At 45.8% G+C, this 22275-nt stretch overlaps 1 protein-coding gene across 17 annotated transcripts in view; it reads left to right on the forward strand.

Annotated features, from left to right (window-relative positions):
- EXTL3 (exostosin like glycosyltransferase 3) overlaps positions 1 to 22275 on the forward strand; it is a 160074-nt gene that overhangs the window by 125618 nt on the left and 12181 nt on the right. The window contains exons 4-5 of one of the 17 annotated variants that reach the window (XR_008238514.1): positions 774 to 2516; positions 2924 to 2974. The exons of 15 other annotated variants lie outside the window; for them this stretch is intronic. The gene's annotated coding sequence lies outside the window, so the exon portion shown is untranslated. Of the gene's footprint in view, positions 1 to 773; positions 2517 to 2923; positions 2975 to 22275 lie in introns of those variants that run through there. One more of the 17 variants, XR_008238513.1, reaches the window with a different exon arrangement.

Consider the following 22275-nt stretch of genomic DNA (forward strand, 5'->3'; position numbering starts at 1 on the left):
TGGAAGGATAATGCCTTACAAATTAGGGAAGGGAAAAATAAAAGAGGGTGATGGTACTTAAGTACGCAAACTGCGTGTGGTTTATGTGACAGGACGCTACTAAGCTTAATAGCAATGTGAGCTTTATGCTTCATGCAAAGAGATTCATTGATTTAATATTTCGTTTTATTATTATTGTGATGAATAAATCCTTCTGCTCACATTTAAAAACCCTTATGGTCCAGGGACAATGAGGAGAGAAAATTGCTTGGATAATTGCAAAATAATCTTTCACATTAGTCCTGTTGAATGCCTGAATTCTGCAAAATCTTCGCATTGTGTCCGCTGAAAAACTGTGTACTCCTTCAGAACTGAAGAGTGGGGATTGTTCTCCTTGGAGTTGCTAATGGGTGTTATTTGTGAAAGAAAAATAGGTTTCTGTTGGTGGAAGTTAATGGCTTTTTTTACTCTGCTCTCATCTGCACATCTATTGTGTTGGAGGCCCACTGGCTTTTTTGGGGGACTTTGACACACGTGAGTTGCTGTGTGTCGCCTTTGAGCCATGCGCTGGGGTTTGTGTGCTGTGGGGGATGTTTGGTACCGCTTGGTTCAAGAGGAGGAAATTGTCTTGTGTCTGCTTTGGGATGTTGGGTGGTAACACTGTGTTCATGGCCAAGTGCCAGGGAATGGCTGGAGCACCATGAGCTTCTGCTGGCATCCTTTCTGAAGGAGCATGTTGGTCTGATAACAGGTATGCTTTCTTGCTGTTTTTCTAAATCCCATTTTTTTAAAAGAGCCCAAGTCTCTTGGGATCAATCATAGGAGGCTTAACCCATTGCAGCTTCCCTGCACTATCCCACTGAAGTGCTTGTTGGTAAGTCCACATCCAGACTGGGTCTTTAAATCACGTTGGGAGTCTGTAGTATTCGTCTATATGAATGGTTTAATATGGTAATGATACAAAAATTTACCTGGGCTTCATCAAACAGTGACAGATCCTAAGATCTGCTGTGGAGAGGGGCTACAAGAACTTGGGGAGTAGAGGTGAGGCTCCGTTTGAGCCTCGGTGGCTGAGACGTGGGATGTGCTAGCCAGGGTAGCCAGATGTGCAAGCAGGTGGGTACGTGGGGTTGGTAAGAAACACAAGCCCTTATGACTGCTGATGTCAAAAGAAACTGCAGAGCTGTGAATTTTATTTCTTTATGGGGAAAAAAGTGTCTTTTGATGGGGAATATCCAATTCTCTCAGATCTCGAAGCAGTGCTGTATCTCTATGTAATAAATATGTTCCAGTAACTTTAGGGTGCAAGGAATTGCCCTGTGTTCAAGTCCCAAAGCACAGAGCTATGCAGAGGTAAGTCGAGGGAAAGAGAAGTGGACGGGCACAGATTTGGGTGCCCCTCCTTGCAATTGAAGTGGGTCCAGGCACCATCATACTGTGAGGAGTAGTGCAATAGCAGCACATGTGCGTCAGCGTGATCCATGATCAAAGCACCCGAAGCCAGAAGGTTATCGAGGTAAATCGCAGCCTCATGAGGCAAAGCAACGTGTATAGCATGTCCTGGGCTGAAAGAACCCTTGGAAGCGTAATGTAGTCCCAAGTCCCACCAGCAGCACCTTGGTGGGACTTCAGGCTACACTTCAGCTGTGCGGCTTTATGCTAGCCGAATACCCAAAGGAGAATTGGGATTCCTCCTTTAGCCTTACTGCATGGGCTGACCTTAGTTCATTAATAAGTTCCTTGAAACTTCGTTTGCAAACTGTGCTGCTTGGTTGTGATTTGGTCTTCTAAAGCAGGTTATGTGGTTTCTTTTCCCTGGTGGGCTGGGAGTTAATCAAGACCAAAGCTTAAAGCCGCGTTAGATCTTTGAATCTTTCATGGATCATGAGATAAACAGGGCTATAGAATATGTTTGATTTTTTAGAAACTTTTACTTAGATATAGATTTCTTGTGATGGCATAATTTACTAAAAAAAATCAGTAAGATTCCTTAGCTGCACAGGAGTCTCTGATAAAATATTCTGGCCCTGTACTGAGCTTGAAGTGACTAGGTGCAAATATAATTTAACGTAAAGTTGTGTGTGTAGTCATTCAAGGCTGCCCCTGCAACAGATGTAGGTAGATTACCCTTTAATTTAAAGTGCCTTTGTGCTGGAGTTGAGCTGTAAAAATTGTTCCCATCTCACGTTAAATAGAATCGCAGCAAAAAACAAAGGTTGTGAGAAGTCTTGTTTGTGCAAGCTTACAAACACTTGCTTTCTGCAAGTGTTTGTATCTCTAGCACTGCATTAGGAGAACTTCCTCAGACAGAAGAACCTGGAGAGCATGACTCTACCAGCACCAACAGTGACATTGCAACTACTGCTTAACTTCTGAGCACCTCCCTGCAGGATTTACCCAGCATTGATGCATCATTCAGGATACGTACTTCAAGATGTCTGCAGCATCTGCCAAAGTCGCAATATACTCAAGGAATTAAAAGCTGCCCAGACTACTGATCCCTGCAGGCAGTTTTGCTCCGCTCCGTTGCAGCGAAGGTGAGAGCCCTCCTGTACATGGCATTGCTGCAGTTGCTGAAGTCCCCAGCATGGTGCTGCTCGCAGCTCACCAGTGAGTGCTGCTGCTATTTTCATGCTTACGGGGAAGAAAAGGGGAAAGGAATTTGGATTAAATCCTGCTCTGAACAGGTAGAAGGACTGCACTAGGGTTTGAGTGAGGTGGCGATACTTGGCTGTTGCTCCTGCACTGGCCCTGCACGCACATTAATCTTGGAAAGATTTCCACCGGTGGAATAAAGGAGGAGTCATTAAGGAGAAGATCTGGCTCAGTCTTGGGATAGAGACTTCCAGCTTCCCCTTTCAGTATCTCTGCACTTAGGATTTCTAAATTGCATACAGGCGATGACAGGAGAAACCTCACTCTTTGCTTTGCAATTCCTTGACAGCATTTTCATCCACATGAATAAAAGTGAAGGGAAACAAATGAAACAAAACACTCAGGCAACTACACATCCAGCCCACGCAAATGGTAATAAGATGTACCCAAGAAGATTCAGATCCTGCTGCGCTTTGCGGTGTGCTCGGCACCGATGCGCTGCTGCTTTCTGGTTGCTATAGGGCACTTGCTTGCAATTCCTTGGCAAACTTGCAGCATAGATGCAAGTCCAGATGCTTAATAAACACAATACGTGATTTTCGCAGCTCTTCAAATCCTCCGGAGCTGATTCACTGTCCATCTTCCATGCAGCTCTGAGCAGGATGTGGATTGGGGCAGGGGGACAGGATTCATTTTCCCTGTTTCTGCTCTGGTTTTAATCCTACAAACCTAAAAGAATGAGTTGAGCTTGAACAGCCAGAGTTACCTGAAGAGAGTTTGTTTTAATATATTTAATATGTATTTCAGAAGGTTGGCAGGGCTGTGTATGCCCTTGATTCAGTGGGGAAAGCACAAAGCCCTGAGCAGCAAGGTGATTAAGCTCTGGAGCAACTTGCACTCAAAACAGCCGCAGATCCTCTAATGCAGCAATTAAATTATCCATTTTCCTTTCAGAAACTTCCTTAAAGCCTCCCAGGAGTTGCAGTCCAAGCCAGGAAAGCAAACGGTGCACTCACCAGCCTCCTCTTACCTCCTCTACTACCCATGTTTCTCAGCCTGTGGGTCATGCCCTGGAGATGGGACGAGACTGGGAGAGGGAGGACTGAGCTCAGGACAACCCTGAATTTGGTTATAATCTTGAGCAAAAATAATTCTCAGCCCTTTGTAGGCACCCTCTGTCATCCAACTCCAGCATCTTCAGGTTGGTCTTTCTCTTAAACTGGATAAAGACGCATTTTTAACAGGGTTTGTGGTTTGTATTTTTTTTTCCCCATCCTTAGTAGAGTAAGGAGAGAGCATCTAATTTTAAGTAAATGTTTTGCCAGCCGGAGAGGAGCCACTGCTTTGAATCTGTGTTGCCAGCACAGCGGTGTCTGCTTGCCAAAGGCTGCAGAGGTCCAAGCGACATGAAAAAAAGGTTTGTGGAAGACAGACAGCTTAGCAGGGACAAATGGTTCATCTGTTTACAGGGGCATTTGAACCTTGAACAGTGATTTCCAAGCAACATGGCCTTTATTTCTTTTTATTTTTTCCTGTCCTGAGCCCTTCGCACGCAGCTCAGGGTGGCTGCTGACATTACTGATCTCAAATCCATCGCTTCGGATGCGTGGGCTGAGGGATGGCACCAACTGAATGATGGTGCACCATCTGAGCCTGCCAGGCTGGGTACATTGGAGGCAAAGGAAGAGTGAGATTTATCCTTGTTAGTTGATAATGGAGATTTTGTACTGACCAGAGGTCAGGGTTTATTGCTGGGGTGGGTGGGTTGGATCAGGACTATCTAGTTGTGTCGTGGCTTCACTTTGTTTTGAGCCAGTGTAACATGTCTCCCACTTTCCAAGTAATTACTGGATTTTGGTTGGGTTATTTTGGAAGCCCAAGGGCTTTGCATGGGCTGCCGGTGTCATGCGTGGAGCGTTGCCTGTGAACCCAGCTGCGCTGCAAAAGGGCTTCCCACATTTGGGGTTAAATCTTCTTCAGCCCCAAACAATATTTTCACAACCTGCGCTCATGTTCTAAGAAATTACAGCCTGAACTTCCAACTCATCTTTCTTTTCTGCATGCGTGCGTGTCCTTTGGTGACAGAGCCATGGCTGGAAAAGCCCTCCAGCAGTTTGCTTTCTCCTTTTCCTCCGGGTTAGGTGGTGTGTGCTTGTAGGCATTTCTGAGCAATTTAGCTGGGTTCACTGCCAATGCCAGCTCCTGTGGCGTTCGGCAGTGACTAATCCTTTCCTTCAGCTTTGTTACAGAATAAGTAGCTGGCTTTGATCTCTGCAGCCAGTTCCAGTGGCGTAACGTCCTTTTCTGCTGGCTTGGTGGCCGGCTGAGAAGGCTCATTCAATTTAGCTGCTTGTTTAAAAAGGAATAATCTTTGGAGAATGTCTAATCCGGAAGCATTGCCGCATCTGCAGACCTGTTTGGCTGGCCGTGGTGTCCCTTGAAATGCCACCTGTTAATCAGGAGCAGACTGGGTGGAAATGCCGTCATGACTTTCCCTTCTGTTTGGGCAGCGTCTGTGTAACTGTACTGTGCTGAGCTCGCTGCTGAAGGACGGATGCCTTAGGTTTGCATGTCCTTTCTAGCAGAAATACTTGAAGGTGCTTTGGTATCTCTTATTTCAAGGAGCACAATGGGGTCCCTTGGTGATTCTTCTGGCTAGGAAGAGGAGGAACAGAACCTGGTCAGACTAACATCAGTGTGTAGCGTGCCATGGCGGCAGCATGAACTTCTCTGCTTGTCCTTCAACATCATGTTTGGTTTTCTGATAAGAGCAGAGCCAACCTTGCAAACTAACAGCTCGCACAGTCACCAGTAACTCAAGCTAAACTGGAGTGGTGTGCGTGATCCAGGCTGAGGTCCTCACGGGGACCATGAGTTAAATGAGAATTAAAAGTCTCTGTGCTGATCATACCACCATTTCAATAGATCCTTTTCCTTCCTGGGAGCTCTGTATAAATACCAGCTCAGGTCCTAACTCAACCAGGTACTTAAGCACGTACCTAACCCTTCCTTGGTGACGTGACTTCTGCTTTTCTGGACCAACTTATCTGCTGAAGCTCCTCGGTGAGTCAGAGCTTTACACTGGGCCCTGACAGGTTTTCCCTACCTTACACTAGCTCACAACTCTTGCGTACAAGATCAGGAGGAACCCAACTTAACTTTCGGGTCCTGGTTTGCATATGGGAGTGGGGAGCTACAGGTATGCTTTCAGAAGGAACAATTTAGGCTATGCTTTCTGTGACAAAGGAAATCAGCTGAGAAAATCACCTTGTTTCTTAGCACTAAGTCACTTTACACAAGAGATTGCACCATCCATGGGTTAAATGGGCCCTATCCAGTGCACCAGCTTTACCAGCAGTGTATCTATCACGAGTTAAATTTCTCCATGAGAACATTATAAGGCAGGGCGATGTTGCACGAAAATGTCTGTGTGCTGCTGTCGGGTACGTAGCACCACCTGCTGCCTGCAGAGCACGGTGCTGCTGGAGAGGCAGATTAGTTCTCAAATCCCTGCGAGTTTTGCTGTCTTAATATGTATTTTTACCGTTGTATAGCAGAAGAGGAAGAAGCAAATTTGCTGCTTAGTTTACCTGTGATGCTAAAATCCAGATGCTTGTCACTGCAGGGCCTAAGCAAAGATGCAGTGATGCGTGAATGTATGCTGATAATGTAACAAGCGGTGCCGACTTCTTAGGGATTTGCAGTCTGAATATTAACTCAAACACCCTTGCAGTACTCCACTGCTATTGCCTAAAACCAGCGCTTAATTCTCTTGCATGCCATATGCTGGCTTGTAATAGCTTTTCCATAGACAAAATGTTACCATAGCCTCAGCTCTCTGAATTCCCTTGGCTTAGGATGCAGCTAATGGGGTCGGTGACCAGAAGGAAGGCATACTTCGGGGCACTGGAAAGGAAACACAAGGGAGGGGAGCATCCTTGCACACTACTGTGTACATAATCGGATGGTTTTTCTTGCACTTGAAAGCTGGAAGATGTCACGGGGGCCAATCCCCCCGTGTTGAAGCCTTTAACCATCAACACAAAAGCTGTCTGTGCATCTTTAAAACGCTCCCCACTCTGGAACAGAGTCTGTCACAACAGCTAGGGGACAAAAGTGGCATGACAGGACTTGGCACTGGAGTCAGTGCAGCAGCAAAATACCACATTGTTTTTCCAGGGCTGGATTCCTGCTACTTTTAGGGTTTGCATGGTGGCCTGCATATGCCTGTTTAAATAACAACAGAATATTTAATGTCCCCAAATTTATTCCATACAGTGGAACAGGCATGGGGGGGGTCACTGAGCATTTGGATGCACTTTGTTTATTTTTTTCCTTCTGTTTTCACCTTCTTTTCATTCTCTGTGGCTTTGCTATTGCAGCTCGCTCTTAGTTCATATGGCACCATGTGTTGACATCCACTCACTGCAAGCTACACCCTTCTTCTAGTAAAGTCCCAGACCCTGGGTGTCTGTGTTTCTTTTCCCATGCTTTTAACTGTCTTGGTGGAGCGGGTTTGCTGTGCAGAATCATTTGATTGTGCATTCTGTACAGACTGCCTTATTTGTGAAGTGAAGACAGCCTTGTTTCCCAGAGCAGCTATAACTTGATGCTGTACCACAAGAAATGGATGGGTCCCCAGGCACAGGAGAGGAGGAGTGAGCTGTAGTGACCAAGGTCATGAATTTGGCTTTGGTTTGTCGGTATTAAATAGATGGGACAAAACAAAATCTGTGTTGTTAAAGTTTGCTGGAACAGGAGGGACCTCGCAGGGCATTGGGACATCAAGGAGGCAACTGAGGGACATGAGAAGGTTATAAAGAGGAAGGTAGCTCTTGCATACAAGGTTAGAGAAAGAGATGAGGAGCAAGAGAGAGGTTTTAATCATTGCTTGTTCTTACGTGTCTGGTGTAGCTCGCAGGTGCCTCCCCAAGCTCTGTGGGATCAATCAGCAAAGATACTGCAGCTCTCAAATAGAAGATGGTGACTTATTCCCAAGTTTACTGGTGGGCTGGTGATGGTGTAGCACAGCAGCCACAGTATTACTCACCTCCTGGACAGTCTCTTACCCCTTTTCCCCACGGTACCTGCCTGTATCTGATGAGGAAGCAGATGCTGCTCTCCCTTATCTAACTGATGGATGCTTTTTCTTCAGTTTTCTTGAAATCAAACTTTGCGGTTAGCGATAAAGCATGACGGATCTCCCTGCCGTGCCGTGCATATGGAGCACTCCCCTGTCCAAAAAGCAGAGCCTGGCTCTTTCCTGTGCTTCTGGAGGAGGAAGTTCATCTCGTGGAAAGGCGATCGATAAGCAGAAGGGTGGTGGAGTAGCTGGATTCAGAACCAAGGGCTGCAGGTTTTTTTCCCATTGTCCTGACTGCTGGATCCGTGGAGTCGATACTGTTTAACTACAAGTACCCAGAAAGGATGGAGCTTTTTTTTTTCCTGATGACAGTGAGGGGATGCCATTTTAGAGAGCATAAGAAAACCAAGGGAAAAAGTAGTAGTTTTAAGTCACTTCCATTTGTTTAAAGTCTTCAGTTAATTAATGAAAATCTATGTTAGCCCTGCGAGGAAAGGTGAGGAATATTTCCCTTCTCCCGAAACTGGCAAAAAGACCATAAGCAAGGAGCTGAGGACATCTTGCTAATAAGCTAGAGGGAGACTGAGGCACAGAGAATAGAAAGCCATGCGTGGTCACTAAAGCATGTACTTGTACATCTCCTTATAAGGTGATAGAAATGCTGTTTTCACCTATTTCCAGATTTACTAGCAGCAGAAAGATGGGAAGTCTGGTGAAGCTGTTCTTAGGCTTCCCAGATAACATTTTCAGATCAAAATAGTTAAGCAAAGTCTACAGGTTTCTGAATGCTTATCTGAATTGAACTCTGAGATTTTTTGAGGTTTGTGTAGGGAAGGGAAATGGGTTTTGTTCTTGACATTGAACATTTAAAGCATTTTGGGCAGGGAGGTTCAGTTTCCAACTTCAATGTGGAAGGGCTAATCGTCGCTTTGATCTCCTGAGCTGTCCAGAGCCCCGGCTGGTGGAAGCCTGCCTTATCTCTATAGTAAGGGACAGCCCCATCTTTTACTGTGAAAGAAGAGAGCTAAGAGGGAACAAGAAAAGCACTTTTCTGAGGAATATAATTCTTTGTAGTAAGGCTCATTTTCCTCTTCCTCTGAATGCAAGTGACAGCAAATTGGTTTCAAAACACTGGTGGTAATTAGGTTGATTTTATCAGAAATTTATAAAGGGAATTGTTTTTAATTATGCCTCATTTATGTGAACTCTGTGATTCCTAACACATGCTGGTCCTTAATTCCCAATCCATACTGTGGGTTGTGGGAGGTGGTTACGGTAGTCTGTATTCATCCCAACCATGTGTTTGGCAGTAATGTATTAACTACCTCTTAAGGGAAACATTTATTCCCCCTTGACTTTGTTTAACTTTTTAATTTATTAGCAGGAGAAGTTTAAATAGATCACTAAGTAGTAAAAGTCTTGGGGGAGGCCAAGATTTGAAGACCATGACATTGCCCAACACAAAGCCCGTGGCTTGGAGAGTGTGGGGATGGTCTTCCTCTTGCTGCTGCCTTCTGCTTCTCTGGATGGAAGACAGGGGGCTGGTGTGAGACATGGACCAGGTGAAGTAGGATCCAGCAATTGAAGCCTATGAGCAAAGGGAAGATCCTCAGAAACCCACCTGGGGCTTGTATGCTGGTTTCTCATCAACTGGCTCTGTCATGTCGAGTGAGAAAGTATTTATTGCTTGCTGAGGTGAGATTGCATGTTCGGTGAAAATGCCTTTCCTCTTTATTTGACCACATTCAGGCTAATATCCTGACCCTATTCTCTGATATTTGAGCTGTTGGAAATTGCTTTTCTTGATGAGCTGTACTCATGGAACAAGCAGAACAACGAGAGATAAAATGCTGATCAGGGAATCGTGGTATGGGTTTGCTAGTTCTTTTCTTCTAATGTTACATAAAAGAGCTCTCATCTCTAGATAATGGATTTGAGGACAGATGTGCTGGCAGAAAGCTGTCTTCATTTCATCCAGACCCATCAGAACTTTCCCAGTGAGATCTCAGCCTTCTCATCTGGCTGAGAGGTCCCTGGAAGACTTCCAGTCTGGAATAAACCTGGAAGTCAAAAGTGGGTTTGAATGCCCGAGTGCTCTTTATGGTTGCTGCTCCCAGCCATGTAAGCATTAATAAATCCTCTGTCCTCTTCCCATCAAAAAATAACCTACCTGCAAACTTGATGCCGTCTTGGCTCTGCTTATATACCAAGTTTATATACCAGCTTTTTTAGTAGCTGCTCAGTAAATTAATAGTCTGACCCCAATTCCTTCCTCTGTTAGTTGAGATGTAAAGTTCATTTGGATGCCTTCAGCCCCCAGATATGAATGCCAGTGCTAAAGCTCTTATAGGATAGGACACAGCAGCTTTTAAATGCTGAACAACATCACTCAGCATCGTTAGATATAATGTATTCCAAACAGTGAGATGTACCAATTTTAACAAATTTAAAAATAATCACACCTGCTCTGCCAGGCGTTTTCTTTTTCTGCGGTAGTGGAAATCCTGTTTGACAGATACCGAGTAGAAAGAGAAGGAACCTGCTGAAGAAGTAATTGTACAACAATACTGAGGATTTGCACTGACGAAAGTCTCTGTTAATTAAAGCAGCCGGGCTATCAGCCAAAGAGCAAAGTGTGGAAGGATAAGCTCTGCCTCACTTGGTGAACAGAAAGATATTTCCAGTAATCCCCTGGGACTGCATCCCTTGGGTTTCCAGCACTTTCTTCTTCCACTGGAGATGCTCTGACTCTCTGTTGTGCATTTCTGTATCTCTAAGATGGATGTTGCTGTGTTTCCTTCCCATTGATGCTGATGACCTGGTATTGCATGGCAGCTGATGGCTTGGCAAGAAGAGGATGCCTCAAGGGTGCTCCTAAACCGCCTTGCTGACTTTTGCATGCTCTCTATCTTGCAGATGAGATGTGACAGCCCTTCTCAGATCCATCCCTGAGCTCTCAGTCCATTTGCTGCCAGACTTCTCAGCATGGACCAGGGGACTAGCAACGTGTCTTTTCCAATGAAATTAGAAGTGCATGACTTTGCTAGTGGAGTCTTAAGAGTGAAGGGCTGAGAGAGATCAGGGCTTCAATACTTCAGAAGTTTATGGGTTTTGCTTGGTTTTTTAAATAAGGTCAGGGAGTTGCAGTTTGTGCGTCTTAGGCTCTCGTATGGCTCTTCCGAGGAGGACAATGTACTGAGATTTTATCTGGCCTGACACGTCTCCTGACACATCTGTGATGAGCACTCCACCTACATGGCACAGCTGGGAAAGTGAGGCAGGGACAATGAATATTTTTGCCAAAATAAGGTCAGGCTTTCCCAGTCGGTTCCTGTGTGAGCTGGTTGGGTTTTTGATCTTCATCTGTACAGGCTGTATTACACAGCATTTCTGTGGTTAGTTCAAGTACAGGAACAGGATAGTCCTGGCCGTGGGCTCTTTCCTGGCCTGTTTTCACTCTGCTGCTCTGAATTTCACAAGCTGCTCCGAAAACAAATTAGCCCAAGCAGCGTGCAGCAGTCCTGGCTGCGGGTATCACTCCAACCTTCTGCAGCTCTGCCCTGCGTGGTGCAGTGCCAGGTTCCTTATGATACCCAAAACAGATCCAGGAGATGAAAGCTAGTTCAGAGCAGTGATCACTCTAGCCTGATGTGCTCCTCAGGCTCTGCCTGCCTCCAGGGATGGGCCAGGATGCTGCAAGGATCTGCTGGCAGAACCAAACTCCTGCTGAATTTCAGGAGTCAAAGTTGCCTTAAATCTGGAGCAGAAAGGTGGCATCTGTTTGTAGGCTTACTGGCAGTAAGCACATCTATTCCTGAGCTGTTGGTATTTACCAGTCTAGCTTTGGAAAGTTTTTGCTACCCATAAGCAGTTTGAATCCCCCATCCCTGAGCTCCAGGCACTAATACTCCACCTTGTGAAAAGAGTTAATAGATGCTGCCTGCCCTCTTTCTGTCTCTTTGCGTGTTCTCTTTTTCAACAGTGAGGGCTGGTTAGAAATGGCATCTCTGTGTTTTACCTAATATTAGCAAAATTACTTTAGTGCAGAAAATGCAAGGCAGGTGTCCCCATTTCATCAGCTCTCGGCTCTCCCCGAGCACACTGCTGGATCTTGTACGGGGAGAGCTCAGGCGCCCGGGCTTGATGGAGACATGGAGCCAAAGAAGGGATGCTGTAGAGACGGGGAGGTCATAGTGGGAAAAAGCTTCCCCTGGGATTGAATTTTATAGTGCAAACAAATTTTATCAGGGATGGACATGGGGAGGCTGACATAGGGCTGCTATTTTTTTTCCTGTATTAAGTGATATAGAGCTGTGCTTCTCCAGCCCCAAGCTCCTGGGTCTCAGCCTTATGCATCCAGCACTGTTGATGCTGCACTATCAGGCCTTGGGTAACATTTGCCGGGTTTTGTGACTTAGAACCTGAAAGGGCAATATTCCTATTGTATAGGACTGACCTTTGAAAATCCTCTAACAGTTTATTTCCATCCAAAGATCTTTGAGTTATTAGCAAACATTTGTCAAACGAACAGCTGCCCTGTGAGATTAGGAAAGGATAGATGGCACCAGTTAAAATGCAGCTGCATCGGCTTGGAGCATGCTGGTAGTTTCATCAGTGCATTATATCATTACCCCGAGCTTTAGAAGAGCAGGCTGTTTTATCCAACAACCTTTTTGCTATTAAAATTACCACTATAGCAGCCAAGGGGTATTTAGAGAGGAAGAAGAGGCACCGAGGATGAAGTCAGAGTTGAGAGACTGTTAGAAGCAAGAGCTTGAAGATGGAAAGGGTAAAATGAAGGCTGAGAAAACAGAGGGTTTTTCTGAGAATGTATTTTGTTGTTAGGATGAGTGTTTCCGTGCTGTCACTAGAGAAGTCTCGGTGGCAGGATCATTACCCTTCTTGCAGAAAGCTGGATGTGACATCCCACGTGGCCTCTTGCAAAGGGTCTCTGGAGGAGCCGTGGACAGCAGGACAAGAGCAAAACCTTGCAGCAGAATCAGCATCTGGTAAGGGCCAGACTGCAGGCCAGTTCAACACCACCACTTTTAAATTGCAGCAGAAACCCTGCAGACAGGATGTTTCTAGTTTATTTGCGTTACTTTGTCTTACAGAAGTCAAATAGTTGTGTACGTAAGCCCCGGCTTGCATTGAATCCGTGTGTGCTCTTGCGACAGACTCTTCTGCAATCCGTTGTCTCCCCAGCATGTTTCAGCTCTGAGCGCTGGGACCGCTTCTAGGCTGGGCAGCATAAATTTCATCTGAATTTTCAGGCCTTGAATACTAAGACAGGATTTGCCAGGTTGAAAGCAGGTTTGCAGTATTTTTCTAGCTGCAGCTTGAAAAAGCATCAATAAAGAACCACCGATTCATTCACCTGTCAGAACATCACACCTTTGGATGTTGCCAATTTCATTCCAAAATAAAACCCCACCAAACCCAAAATTGGGGTTATCAGCATGAGATCTTCCCTTCTCAAATGGCTTTCTCTGGTTTCACAGCAAACAGCAACTTGTAAATCTGGCTTGTGATCCCAGATGTGCTAATGGAAGTTAGGTCGTGAGCTTTTCTGTCCCCTTGCTCTCAGCAGTTTTCCCCCTGTGAGCTTCCATGTAAAACGCAGAGCGGAGTTTCAGAAAGTTGAGAAAGGAGTGAGATGAAGCAACGGGAGACGAGGTATTTGAAAGCCTCAACTGCAAGTGACAGCATGTTATCCCAGGGATGTTCTTTGGAGCCAAATAATTACAAATAATTGTAAAATAAATCTAATCAGACAACCAACTCAACGTGCATCTTTAATTGCACAGTCACTAACAGCAGCAGAGAGGGAATAAAAATAAGTGAGTATCTAGATCCCTTCAATGCTAAAATAAGCATTCTTCTCCTTTAGTTTCTCTAGAAAGATGCAACAGCTGCACCCGTATGAAAATGAATAAATAATCAGTTTTATTTGTATCGCAGGCTGTTTTCTCATCTCGGAGACGAGCAACCCACTGATAGCAGTTGAGTAGTTTAAAGAAAGACCAAGTGTTTGCACATATTACGTGCATGGACACAGCATCAGCTTAAAAAACCTATTTCCACTAGTATCTTCCTGTGTGGTTTTGTTCTCAGTGGGGGATAATTTATGCTTGGTTTTATGTTGCATTATTTAATTACGCGTATTTTAAAAATGCATCTGTTTTGCCAATTTATATGCGGTATACGCTGCCTTTGGGTAGCTTTTTAGCTAAATACCCTTCCAGTGAAACTCTTTTCATACCTCTGGAGATAAGTCTTAAAATAGTCTAGAAATCCTTTCCATTCAAATTTTGAGAATTCCTTAAGTTGGAGGTAGCAAAGCACAGAAGTCTGGAGGTTCAGGGCATGAAGGAGGGGGCTGTAACTGTTTCAAGGTGAAGAGGAAGTGCTGGGGAAGGAGCAGCAGAATAATTAATATATGAGAAAGGGGATAATGGTAACTTTCAAATCTATTCTTACAAGCAAAGATTAAAGGGAAAACAAGAATGTGAAGAATTGCCAGGGGAAGCCACTGTAAAAACCAGGGACTTATCTTCAGGGAGTTGACGACTGAAGAAACATACTGCCAAGAGTGTTTCTGAAGAGCTGCTTTTGGGTGGACGTTCAAATAAATTACTGATATTTTTGGTGCAAGTGCCATCAAACCAAGCAAGAGAGCAGCTTCCACAGAATACATACGGGGTAGGTGAGAACTGATGTGGAAGAGGTCTGGGAACGAGCACCGGTGGCAAAGTGCTGTCTCCTTTCTCCTGCCCCCTTTCCCCCTTGCCTGGCCACAGCAGACGCTGGTGTGGCACCATCCGGAGCCAAGCGCTGTGTGGCCTGGGCTTCATCCAGACTAGCTGGAGCAGAGCAGGGAGCCAGCCGGGGACGGCAAGGCTGTTTCGTGGGGAGAAACCAGTCACAAGAGGAGCGCATCCTCTTACGGCTGCACCTCTCATGCAGGTGGATCTGAGCAGCCTGGATCTCTCTCCAGGATGGCTTTGGCCAGGGTAATGGGGCTTGTTTAGGGCATCTGTGCCCATTTATCAGTATCTTCTGGATTTGAGTGTTCACCCTAGGATAATGGCAGAAGATTGTTGTCTTAACAAACACCTTAAAAAGCTGCTTTCTGCATCTGTGATTTTGCCTTTGCATCCCAAGTTTTTTAAACATGAATTATCATAAACACTCACAATCAAAAGAACATCCATTTCTTTAGAAAATGCCGATCTGCTAAGATCTGCCAGTGCTGGTGATGTTTCTGGAAGGAGCTTTAAGACCATGTTTACGCGTGTGTCAAAGTGCAGGGCTGCAATTTCCCCTGGATTTGCAGCTCATCAGGAACTGTCAGAAACACCCTGTAGTCCCATGTTGTGCTGGACTCATTTCTTCAAGTTTTTGAGTCCGGGCTGGGAATGAGATTGTGATTGCAGGGAGGAAAGGTATCATCCCGGGGGCTTGGTAATGGTGGAAAGGCCATGCTAGCATCCTATCTTCTGCCTGCTGCCTACCCACAGAGCCCCGGCAGCCTGGCTGTGTGCCGGGAGGAGAATCGTGCTGTATCGAGTGAGACAGGGTATTTTATTTCTCATGAAGTGAAGAATTGCCGGCTGAGCTCAGCGCTTGGATCTGTGCTTTTCAGTGTGTGGTTTTGGCTTTGGAAAGCAGGATGCTGGCCAGTAGGAATTGGATAAATTTCTGTCCTCTGCAAACGGGGAGGGGTTTCTCATGGTGGGAGTTGAGATTGGCAGGAGGAAACAGTTCTGTGTGGGCAGGGCAGGACCCCAGGGCTGCCCAGTTTGATGCTGCACTTTCAGGAGGCAATTGATAGTTTTCAATAAGCACTGCCGTAGTTGTCCTTGGTAAGGGCAGTTAAATAGAATTGAGGTCTGGGCTGAGAGCCACGGTGATCTTGCCAGCTTTTGTGGAGTGTCTTTGCTTGCCCAGGAGCAGGTACTGATAAAACGCTGAGAAAATTGAGGGAAAAAAGACTGCAGTCTTGGTCAGACCCATGTGATTCACACGAACATCATCTAACTGGGAATGGGTAGAGGGCTGGAGAGATTTTTGGTGGCATCTGTAGCGATGGCAACAGCTTCTTTGGCTTCTCCTTGGCAGCTGCCTTGGCAGAAAGCTTGGCTTCTCATCGTGCAGCCGACGTGCACATATGGTGCCTGCCTTGGGACCAGCCTATTCCCTCTTTTCAGCTCCCTGACATGTTAAATGGGGGAAAGATAACACAGAGCACGAGAGAAATCAGGATCAAAGTCATCTTTAAGAGAGTGAACCTCAGGTGCGTAGTTTCCGTATGGAGCCTCTCCTGATGCCAAAATCCCTGCCATAGCTGGGATGTTTACACTGTGCTGTATCCCCATCTGACATCCCAAACTTGTTGCTTGATTTCCAGCTGGTCAGTGCAAACCCATTCTGACAGTTGCACTCCCCCAAAAATACACAGCTTCAAGGATGCTGCTGTTTTGTGGGACCAGGCAGACTTGTCATCTTCCTCGTCTGCATCTCTGGTTGGATTTGCAGAGAAGCAAGTGCCAGTCTGATCTAACACCTCGGTTGCAAAGGGAGCAGGGAATGGAGTCAGCTGTGGTAAAAAAAGATGTGATTTATCCTGCTTATGCATAATGTGAATCTGCACACACATAACTCCTTCTAAGGAGTCTTGTAAATATTCTTAGCACTTGTATGCTCATGCATAGAGGGAAGGGACCCTGGTGTATCTGGTAGTCTGCGGGTCTTAAGGGTTGATCTGGGCAACTTTCTTAATCGGAGGATGTCTGAATTTGTCCAGACTAGCAGTTGAAAATAAATGCCTGATTACAGAATAGTTTCAGGGATACTTGGTACCTGCTCATTGTTCCCCTCTGCTGGAGTTTGCTAACTCCCAAAGTCTGCTAACAGAGCCCTCCCTAACCTCTATTAAGCCTAGTTCGGCTGATTTTTAATTGCTTTCCTTTCCTCATTAGCAGCTGCATGTGTTGTGAGCCTGCAGGCGCATGGGAGAGCTGGAGAAGTCTTCACTTCCCATGTGCTTTCTGCAGAAAGAAAAAGCCATCATCAAGGTGGACAGGAAGCAGCCTGAAACAAGGATGTGGGGATATGGGTGGGATGAAGTTCATTAGCTCCCAAATGTGCAAATCTCACCTTCCTTGATGGGTGGGGATGACGGTGACACACCAAGTGGTCAGACTGGTAACCCATGATTTGGGAGATGCGTTACCGCTTTTCTTCATGGACGGGATCTGAACTCCTACCTGCTTCTCCTTGCAGAGTAGAACAGCAGGGTCCTCGTTGGGAGCTTTGCCCCAGATGAGGTTCCGGACAGATCCCACCCGTGAGGTCAGTACTGTCCCCATCAGGCTAAGCTGAGTTTTGCAGAGAGCTTTGCTCTGGTTCAGCGGATCAGTCCTTGGGACAGCAGCAAGCGAAAGGACACAACCCCAGAGCCTCTGGCTAGAGTGCTCCCCTGCAAAGCAGGAGACTTGCTTCACTGAATCTTATTAATAAAATGTTCAGAGTTGGTGCCAAGAAAAGGGATTGGCAGTGTTGTAAATCTGCATCCTCCTTGGAGGACTGCGCTGGCAGGAGCTCTCGGCTTTTAACTTCGAAGTGTAGATCGAGGTCAACTCTTCAGGCAGAAGAGGCAGATGCATTTGGCTCCCACGTCTTCAGTGCCGTAATTCTTAGCTGCACGGTGAAAGGGAGTTCGTGGTGTCCTCATCCCCACACTGCCTATGGTACTGTTTTTCCCTAGCCCATTTGGGTTGAATTGGCACGTATTTGGAAATGACAGAAGCGGATCCTTTTCCCAAGAGCTTGTTCTTTGTCTCACCAAATTATCCAGCCCTCCTAATGGCATCCTTCTGGCTTTTTCCTCATAAAGACCTGACGTGAGCAATGAGATTCCTGGTTTCTTGCAGAGTTTGCTCTTTGCCCAGAAATCAATCCAGCTCACTAAGTTGACCTGTCAAAACTTCTCCAAGGGCATAGGCATTCTTCATGTTTTCACAGTCAAATTATGTGACACTTAATTTAAAGCTTAAGCATAAAGCCTCACTAGCAAGGAGATTGCTGGAAGATACTGATTTTACTGCCTTTTTGTATTTATGTATAAAAATGTACTATGAAGTATTGGTTAGGGACATTATTGCTGGGCAGTCTTTGGGTTTATGCTCTGTTTTAGTTCTTGCTAACGTTTTTAAGATGCGTTTGGCCAACGCGGCTATGAACAACACTAGGAGCAAATGCGCTTGCATAGAGTTGTGGGGGTTTTTTGCTCCTTGAGTCAAAAAAACCCCCATGTTGTGGAACTGAATCACCTTGAATTGCTGAAAGGAGCAGAAACTTCTAATGTGGCGTGGCGGGTGCTTGGAGGCATTTTAGGTCTTGCAGTTTGTCTCAAAAGTTTGCAAACTGTTTAGGAGGTTGATGATTTTGAGCTGGGGGCCATTTAGCTGACAGCAAAGTGTTTTAAAAAAAAATATTCCCAAGGAAAAGCCCAAAATAAGACAACCAGAAGTACATGGTCTGGGATTGTTTTGAGTCTGGAGGTGGTGGAGTTTGCGTGCAGGTGCTACCACTGATGCTCTGCTCAGTGTTTGGAGGTTCAACATTTGCTGTAAGGGAAGGTGGCTTTTTTGTAAATGCATTTGTCTCTGTCTTGTAGCTCGCTGGCTGATTTCATGTCCTCCTCGCTATTTTAGTCTCCTTGGGTAAGGGTAACTGCTGACTCTATTTTGCCGGAGTGCAGCATTTCAGCTTTGCTGAGGGAACATATTTTGTTGCATTTTGACAGAGCTCTTGGCTCGAGACTGTTGAGAAACAAGATTGTGGCAAAATTAGTCATTAAAATGATGGAAGGGCAGGAGAAGCAGGCCTGGGTGAGAGATTTGAGACCTCATTCTCATTGAAAAAGAACTGAGAGAGGGTTTGGTTGTGGCACCTGGGTACTTTTATGGGGTGGAAGAAGCCCACTGAGGAGCAGCAGCTGGGAGCCAAAGGCAGATAATTCACAACAAGGAGCAAGTTGTTAACATTTGAGAGTGAACATCTCTGAGGAAGGATGGATTCCCTCACTGCTGATGTCTTCAAATAGAGACAGGGTGCCTTTCTGGCGGAGATGCTTCTGCCGGCCACACCTCAGGTCTGAGACGAGGTCCCTGTGACCTGGATCATGCAGAAGGTTAATGTAGATGACTTGAAAGTCCCTTTTGGCTTAACTTACTGCCGTCAACCCCACTAGCGGTCTGCTGTTGGTTCTCCAGAAAGCATTACAGTTCAACCAGTGCCATGAAGTTTGCTCTCGTGGCTTTGTAGTTTTGTCCAAGTTGTCAGTTCACAGCTGCTTTATGGTGCCATGTGATGAGAGTTTTCCAGAGGAAGGGTGGCTGCATCAAGTCCCCTGGTCCACTGTGTAAGGAGGTCACACAAGATAATCAAGTGACCTCCTGTGGCCTGTAAATCCCTGAATTTGGCAACATAAAGTGCCTCTTGTCTGTACATCATATGCAGTCACCATACCATCTGTTGGCTTTCTCCACACCGTCCCACACGTGGTGGAGGGAGATTAATTTGTTATTGCTGGAAGAGTGGAAGAGTGCTTTGAGATACCTGTGGCCGAGGACGTGGTGGAATAAGGTGTCAATCAGCTGTATTTTAAGTGTGTGATGAAGTCATGAAAAATTGTTAAATCTCATTTAATGCCATGTGAGGGAGAGGATTAGACTTTTTTTATACTTTGCTGTTATAGTAATGCTTCTGTTTTCAGCTGGCCTAATAAGCTTCTGAGTATGCTTGTGCCCATAATGTCCATTTCACGCCTGAGAAATCTGGTGTTTTTAGAGGCCCATTGAAATGTAAAAACTTTAGAAGAGAGAGAAATGTTTCAAGTTCCTGAATCAAATACTCTTCCCATTCCCTCTAACCTGTTTTTACCAGATTAGTTGCTTGTATTAAAGTGGAAAAGTTTCCCAAAAATTCACTTTTATCTTTCTCAAGAGTTACATTTTTCTGTCTGATAACGTGATGCCCTTGTTTCTGCAGCGCGGGATGCAGTGTATGTGGTCAAGATCAAAACCTGGTCTTGTCTGGGGAGGCACCACGCTTGAACCATCTCAGGGGGACAGAGAGATGGGAGGAAGGTTCCCATCGTTTCCATCTCGGATCGCTGCCTGCAGGTCCCCACGCACTTCCTTGATGTAGTTGCCCAGGGGAAAGTGCAGGGATTTACAAAAGCCACTGAATAGTTGTCTGATGACAATTAGCTGCATCCTAAAAGTGCTGTAGATCGGGATAGTTTCTTTGAAAACAAGGCATCAAAGGCAATAGCTTTAAGTTGCTTCTAACTTTTGCTGGAATTAATGTGATGAATTGTATGTGCTTATCAAGGCTTGGAGGCATCCGGCTCCTTTGTAGCATCCTTCTCTTTAGGGAAGAGTTGAATGCCGGTGCACTGATGTCTCTATCCTTTGGGGTCCCCAATTTCAGACGTTTGAGTTAGGATCCGCTTCACTTTCTCAATTGACAGCAGTTGCATCATGTTATTGTTCAGCAAGTTACAGGAAAACAAGAGAATCAATAAATTTGCTGGGTTTTTCCTTGGGATATATTGATTTACAGGCTACTTAAATGCTCCCAGATGAAAGGCAGGAGTACACCTATTTTCGGTGAAATGCAAAAGCTGAACGCTGACACTTCCAGACCTGCAAAGCTTCAGACTTGATGGAGTAACTGGAAACATGCCCGTTGCAGAACTTGTGCCGAGTTTTGCTTCCTGTCCAGATGTTTACAACGCAAGAACATGGACCTGACTCCAAAGCTCAGGTGAACAACAGCCCCGACTTTGTTGGGTCATTGGACCTCTGAGCTAAACATCACATCTTTACCTCTCCCTCAATTTTGAATAGCAGCCAAAGCTCAGGTCTGGCCCTGGATTCTCTTTCGTCTTTTGCACAGTCCCCTTGGAAATGAGTCGACACAAAAAAAGTACAGTTGCGCGGGGGCTCGCTCTGGCAGCAGCTTTAGAAGTGGCTTGACGACAAAATGCAGGATAGTGCTATGGGAAAACCCCCGCGCTGCCATTTTCAGCTTTGGGGAGCAAAAATGAGTTGATGTTCGTAGATGCGGTACCCGAATCTTTCCTGAGAAGCTGAGATGACCCATGGTGAGTAGGAGTCTGATAAATTCAAAGTGGTACCCACTTCCCAGCACATCAGTGAGGCAGAGAGGGGTTTCTGCTGCTGCTCTTTTGTCCTTTATCCATCCATACATCTTCAACTAGCAAGGCAGGACCTTGCCTGGAAAGCATATCAATTTACTATGGACTCAATCCAGTGTCCACTAATCCTAATGAGTAGGACACCCAAAGACTTCAATGAGATCAGGCTTTCTGAGGAAATACCGTCGTAACAGCAGAGACACAGCGTGGTACCTGCTCTTTAGCAGAAGGCTAAATTATGTATCGGGGCTGGTTTTAGTAAGTTTGCAAACTTCCTAGAAGGTGGGATCTGCAACGGGAGGTAAAATTTGGTGGTCACAGCACTTCATCAGGAGAAAGGTGCTGCTTTCAGAAACCCATCTTATATTGTTGTTGAGCTGGAGAGAGTGATGACCAGTTCACAACTGGTCCAGACTGGAATTTACTGGAGGGGCCCTTGCCTGTGTCAGAAACCATGAAAGCTACTCTCGGGTGGTTTTTGCAAATGCTGCTGATCCTGAAGTCTTCATGAAGCAGCTGAGAGCTGGTGTGCAGGGTGGGTTGCCCATGTGCTGACTGGGAAAGGAGCTGGCCAGGTGTGGGAGGCAGAAAATTTCCTAAGGCATTTAACCCCTCACACGATAAAATCAGATCCTGTAAATGCAACGATGCACTGGGTGATTAATTAGAAAAGGTTTGGAATTTGGGGCTTATGGCTTTTAATTAAGAAGGTGAAATGCCTCTGTCCCACTGGACGCATTCAGCAGCTCCCACCGAGGTCTGCTTTGCTGCCCCGTGCGATGTTCTTGGTTTTGTTGTCGTATTGGTTTGCCAAAATGCTGTTCCAGTCTAAAAAGCAACTCTGAGCGGGGCCCAGCTGCCCCATCTCGAGCTGCAGCCCCTGTTTCTGAGCCAGCAGACCTGGTCCTCCTGGTGCAGCTGCAAGAGCACTTGGGTTTGCTAAAACCATTTACAGATAAGAGCCTTGGCGATGTAGGAGAAATTTTAAATTCTCCTTGTTGACAATTTGGGGACCACTCTTGGCTCCTCTCCTTTCCTCGTTGATGCATCCAGAGGATGCCCACAGCCTGTTGGGTTTGGTGATGCTTCTGTGGAGGTGGTTTTCTCAAAGCCTGTGCTGGCCTCCTTGTGTCCAGGTCTTCCTTGGCCTCCTGGGTCAGTGCCTTAGGGCTGTACCGTTCCAAACCTCCTGGTTTTTTGATTCCTGTCTTACCAGCTGCCTCCCCTGAATCAGTGTGTGGAGTTGCCTCCTCTCCCGCTTCCCTCCTCATCGCCCATTCCCACTGTGATTCCTGCAACTGCTCTTTTCCAGCAGTTCCCAGATAGAGAAGCTATCCCTGGGAGCATCTGCTGGCTCACGCTAATGCTGAAAGTAAATACAAACACC

Source organism: Harpia harpyja, chromosome 15 (genome assembly GCF_026419915.1).
Source record: "Harpia harpyja isolate bHarHar1 chromosome 15, bHarHar1 primary haplotype, whole genome shotgun sequence".
Classification (NCBI taxonomy): domain Eukaryota; kingdom Metazoa; phylum Chordata; class Aves; order Accipitriformes; family Accipitridae; genus Harpia; species Harpia harpyja.